A 6,515-nucleotide genomic window follows, 5' to 3' on the forward strand; every position below is an offset into this window, starting at 1 on the left:
AGATAGATTAAAAAAAAAAAAAAAAACAGTGCCTTTGAGTCGATTCCGACTCGTATCGACCCTATAGGACAGAGTAGAACTGTCCCTAGATAGATTAGATGATAGATGATGATAGATAGATGATAGATAGATAGATAGACAGACAGAGAAAAATTATATATGTGTGTGATTTAGTGCTAGAAGCAATGACACCTTAGCAGCAACAAACAATCCCAACACCCAGATCTTGATTTCTAAGTATCATTTTCCAATAAAAGGTACCAGGGCTCCTTGGAGAAATGACTGATTCTGGGGCTGGGACAGGGAAAACACAATATGACCCTGGAGCATCTTGTAGTACCAAAAAGTAAGAAACGTCCAAAAAAAAAAGAATGGCAACATGTCACAGGGGTATAAGATCCAACCTGAAAAAGCTCTCGGTAGCCAAAACTGAACAATTTAAATTAAAAAAATAAATAGCATAGTATTGGATTATAACCCAAAGTATGAAATAAATATACATGAATTCATACATATGTGACTGAATAAATAAATGAGGGAGAAGAAACAAAATTTCCTTACAGAGGAAATCCAAATAGTATATGTAGATACTCCCCTCTCCAGGAGGTAGAGCTTAATCCCTTTCCTCCGAAGGTGGCCTAGACTGTGTGACACACCTCAAAGAACATACTAGAAAAAGGGAAAAACAATAACTTTACAGTGGAGAAACCTGGCAAACACTCCATCAACCAAGCGACGGTTAGCATCACCAGTGATGTCATGCGGATGTCATGTATCCATGATATGATGCAATGAGGAAGACGTTTCACCTCTCTGGTATTCTTACCCCAAACCCAGAACCACAATCTAATGGTGAGGAAAAACATCAAACCCAAATTAGGGAAAAGTTTACATGACACTTGGCCAGTATTCCTCAGGACTATCAAGGTCATGAAAAACAAGGAAAGACTTAGAAACTGTCACAGACCCAGAAGAGGCTAGAGAGGCATGACATCTAAATCCCATGTGGTACCCTAGATTAAATCCTGGAATAGAAAACGTACGTTAATGCAAGAACTGACGAAACCCAAAATAATCCGGAGTTTAGTTAATAACAGAACAAGGTTGACTTCTTAGTTTTAACAGATGTACAATGGAAATGTAAGATGGTAACAAGGGAAGAAATTGCGTAGGGCCATACGGAGATTCTCTGGACTATCTTTGAAATTTTTCTGTAAATCTAAAGTTATTCAAAAATACAAAAAATTTATTTAAAAAAAATCACTAACCTATTTCCGACCACCTGAATAAACTAGTTCAAAAATGCCAAGACCCGCATGAAAATCTATTATTTACTGACAATGTGTATGGATTCAAAGAAAAGATTCAGCTTCAAAAGAAGGTTAAAAGTGGTTCATTAGTAGTGCTTAGTTAGTTTTATTAGTTGAATCCTGAGAAAGAGTTATTAATACTAGAAGAGAAACATCAGTGCATGTTTGAGGAAAATCTCATCCGTGTTTTTAAATACTTGATATGAAAAAGTTTGATTTCAATGCAATGTTAAAAGTTTCCTCACAATAACTTTTTTTTTATTGTACTTTAGATGAAGGTTTACAAATGAGTTTCTCATTAAACAATACACATACTGTTTTGTGACATTGGTTGCCAACCCCATGGCATGTCAACACTCTCCTCTTCTCAATTTTGGGTTCCCCATTACCAGCTTTCCTGTCCCCTCCTGCCTTCTGGTCCTTGCCCCTGGGCTGGTGTGCCTCTTTACTCTCATTTTGTTTTATGAGGCTGTCTAATCTTTGGCTGAAAAGCGAACCTCAGAGTGGTTCCATTACTGAGTTAAAAAGGTGTTGGGAGGTCATACTCTCGGGGTTTCTCCAGTCTCTGTCAGACCAGTAAGTCTGGTTTGTGTGTGTGTGTGTGCGTGTGAGTTAAAATTTTGTTCTACATTTTTCTCCAGCTCTGTCTGGGACCCTCTACTGTAATCCCTGTCAGAGCGCTTGGTGGTAGTAGCCGGGCACCGTCTACTTGTGCTGGACTCAGTCTGGTGGAGGCTGTGGTACTTGTGGTCCATTAGTCCTTTGGACTAATCTTTCCCTCATGTCTCTGATTTTCTTCATTCTCCCTTGCTCCTGAAGGGGTGAGACCAGTGGAGTATCTTAGACTGCTGTTCACAAGCCTTTAGGACCCCAGACTATACTCACCAAAGTAGAATGTAGAACATTTTCTTTATAAACTATGTTATGCCAGTTGAGCTACACGTTTCCTGAGACCATGGTCCCCACAGACCTCAGCCCAGTAATGTGGTCCCTCAGGGAGTTTGGATGTGTCTATGGAGCTTCCATAACTTTCTTCACAAGAACTTTTAATGTTACATTTGTCAATGACAGAAAAGGAACAGCTGTGAGATTTGTTAAATTACACCCTTAGTTACTATGCAAAGAAATTGAATTATCTGGTTAACAGCCTCAAAAGAGAAAAGCCAATATATACCTTCTGCCATTTGCTACCATGTCCTTATGGAAAGAAAATTTCTCATCAGTGGTGATCATCTAGAATTTGAAGATTATTCCAAGTTTTGATTAAGAATTTCATGAACCATGCCAAGTTTAAAAACGAACATTAAAATGTTATATATTTAAAACATATCTGCAGAAACAAGCCCAGAGTTTTCATTGAAAATTTAGAAAATATTTTATTTGGAAATTTTATATGACTCCAATACCCACTGCCATCTAGTCGATTCCGACACATAGCCACCCAACAGGACAGAGTAGAACTGCCCATAGGGTTATCAAGGATGTAAATCTTTACAGAAGCAGACTGTTTCATCTGTCTCGTTTGGAGTGGCTGGTGGGTTCGAACTCCCGACCTTTCAGTTAGCAGCAGAGCGCTTAACCACTGTGCCACCAGGGCTCCCTGAATTCAATAATTAATGTATTTTTTAATTAATATACATTTTAATAATATTAGTTATATAAACATCATTTTTCTTATAATAATGTAAAGAAAATATAACAAATTTTCCACCGAAATCTATGGCAATACATCCAAATCCCTTCCAGTTTATGCCACTATGTCAGAAAAATAACATTTTCTTAATGTCACATTTTCTAAACATCGCCTTAAGGGACAGCAAGGCCATTTGGTCAATAACTCCCTACAAGACCCTGGAAGAATTAAGTTACTCGGATTTATTTCCTCCTCCTTGAATTGCTCTTGAAAATGAGTATGCTTACAACTTTAAACGTTAGGAACTTCTAAGAGGTTAATTCTACAACAATACTAGTTGTCAGTATTATTCTGATTCTTTTCTATCCTCAGACCACAGTTGTCCAAACACACTATCCCTAGGCAGCTGTCTCTCTCCTTCATAATCATACTCACTACAACTAACTCAATGCCTGCTTCAATTTTGTCAGATTTTTCTCAAACTTTTTAGAATAGCATTTGTCATCACTTTGAGATTTGGGTATGGCTGCTTATTTCTTCCTAGGGACTTGGAAGATAATGTTAAGATAAACTATCATACTGGTTATATCCTTGTCGCGTTAACAACTAGACATCCAACAGAAGTGGTTTACTGAAAGGCTAGATTAGCACAGTTTTATCTTCAATATATATATATTATATATTGACACAGTGGCTTCAACAATGGGCTTAAGCATAACAACGATTTTGAGGATGGCACAGGACCAGGCAGTGTTTCATTCTGTTGTACATAGGGTCACTATGAGTGGGAACCAACTCGATGGCACCTAACAAATGTATTTTTCTATAAAACAGGAAAGTATAAACATTAAAGAATATATTTTAAAAACCACCTTTAAAAAGGAAATCTTAACATTTACAGAGAATTCGCCATGGTACTCACTAATCTTAACTCTTGAGGATTGTAATCCTTCCTGCATTATCTTTTCATGGGTGTACATAAGAAAATGTAATTCTTTATGCTTTCTAGCTTTGGCATAATAATCCCACAAAACAGCCTGGTATAGTGTCAGAAAAACACTAGACTTGGTGTCAGAAGACCAAGATTCAGGTCCAGGTTTACAACTTACTAGCTGTAAAACCTTATTCCTCTTGAACCTTTCCTACTGCTCCAACCAATTCTAGTGTAGGTGCTCAATCATCATTTAGACACTTAACTAGGAACTGGTTCTAGGAAGAACCAGTGAGGAAGTGAAAGAGGTCTCTTTGCTTGCCAACCTATGAATTGTGCTACAGCTATCATTTATTGATATCTTGGTACTTGTTTCTCCCATCATTCACTGGGCCCCTTTTGGACACTTCAACCAGATACCTTCTCCTTCTCCCCTCTTTGCTGGTAGGGAAAAACAAAGTTCAGGTCAAGCATGGTAGTTGGCAAAGTCAAGAAAAGGATGGCGCTGTTCAAGTTGCCTGCGTGAAAGTAACACCCAAAGGATTCCTAACCCCCCAGGCCTAATCCAAAGACAAAGTTGTTTTAAACAATTAAAAAAGAAACTTGAAGAACCAAGAGTCATAGCAGAAGAACCTGGAGTCCCCAGACACCAGTTTGGTGCTCTCTACAGCAGTTCTGCCTGGGTTGATTAGCAGGAGTTGGAGGCCCCTGAGAGCCAATTAGAGCAGGAAGTCAGGTTGAGGGAGGGAGAAGCAAGTCCAGCAACTGCCAATTAAAAGTGAGTGGATCCCCATAGCACCCATGAACCACGACTCAAACTATTGCATCAGCCAAGTTCCAGCACCAACTCCCCAAACGTGAAGAGGGTGCACAAGAGGTGTGAGTGAGAGAAGCAGAGGTGCCCTACACCCTGGCATGCTTCCACTTCTTATCCCAAGTGAACATACACCTAACAATTAAGTGCAAGCTTAATTAGCCGAGTAGAAAATCCCAAAAGCATGCCATGAGACAGAGAAGACAATGTAGGCTGAATGCACATCCAATAGTTAGGCAGGGAGTGGCTGACACAACAGCCCCCTGCCACCAAGTCAGAATTGCTCCAGTCAAATCAGATCACATGTGACTCATCATTCTTTGTGTTTAAAAATACCACTTCCATAATGGCTGTCCCCTCCACCTTGTATTTACAAACTGCCTGACGGTTTTCAAAGCATGTTCACAAACACTACTCCACTGATTTTCACAAAATCCCTGTGGTTTTATCAAGTATGCATTAGTAGTCTCATTAAGGAATTTAATGAAGCTAAGGTTAATTTTTTTTAAGGTTAAAGTTCAAGAGACTTGCCTATGATCACACAGGCAGTATTATTTGTATATTTTTAAGTGATATACCACTGTGCTTATAAATACATAGAATAGCTCTGTAAGAAACTCAAACCAGTGACTGTTCTAGGGAGGAGAACAAAGGGTCAGGAGTGGAAGGAAAGCTTGGTTTTCTCTGTATACTCTTTTGCAGCTTTTCAATTTTATATTATTTATATAGAACTTTCTGAAATTAAATCAAAAAGTCACAAGGAGGAAACAGAAAACCACAATCCAGTTCTCTTCCCCACTGTACAACGGTGCCTCCCACATGGAGTTATGAGGCCAGAGCAGTTTTTTTTCTCCTGCATCTTCCCACTTAAGCCTCATCCTATCACCCCATCCACACGAACACTGACAACTTTCTATGAGAACTTTTCTATGGTGGCCTGCTCTATGCAAATCTGCCAGGAGGTGAGATTGTGGTGAAAACCAACCAGTGATTAAAAAAAAAAAACCAAACCATTGCCGTCGAGTCAATTCTGACTCATACTGACCCTATAGGACAGAGTAGAACTGCACCATAGGGTTCCCAAGGAGCAGCTGGTAGATCCGAACTGCTGACCTTTTGGTTAGCAGCCGAGCTCTTAGCCACTGCACTATCAGGGTTTCAACCAGTGACAGGGAAACTGAAACTGTGATTCTGGCTTCTTGGTAGAACAATTCTAACAGTTTATATTCGGAAAATAAAAAGGGCATCTTTGTTCAAATATCTAGAGAGAACAGAAAAAGGATAACACCGCAGAATGAATGCTGCAAAACCTGCAGTATCGGTACTGTGGCTCCCCAATACTTACCGGGCAGACTGGTCACTGACAGAAGTACAGGAAGTCCCTTTTCTGGATAGCCTCAAGGTAGATTTCCTAGCCTAACAGAAAGAAGCAGGCTCCCACAAGAAGAAAAGTGAGAGGGAATGACATTATGGGAAATGCAGCTAAACATATCAAGAGAGAAAATAAAATTAATTGAATATTGCTAGAAACTACCTCTCAGGTCACATTCCACGCTGACACTCTACAACTCTACAAGTTCAGACACTTAGATGGTGGGTCCGTAAGGACAGAGGAAAGTGCTAACAGAATCCAGACACCAAGAGGCAGTTGTTGCCATGGGCTAATAGGAGACTAATCCTGTGGAAAGAGCATACATACTTTTTTAAAGTTCATTTATTGGTTCCATGTAAATTTATTGAACAATTGTGTCAGGTACTAAATTAAGAGCTTTGACTTCAAACATGAGTACCTTCAAAAAACTCACAGCCTACAGGAGACAGTCAAAT

This window comes from Loxodonta africana, chromosome 10, assembly GCF_030014295.1.
Source record: "Loxodonta africana isolate mLoxAfr1 chromosome 10, mLoxAfr1.hap2, whole genome shotgun sequence".
Lineage (NCBI taxonomy): Eukaryota > Metazoa > Chordata > Mammalia > Proboscidea > Elephantidae > Loxodonta > Loxodonta africana.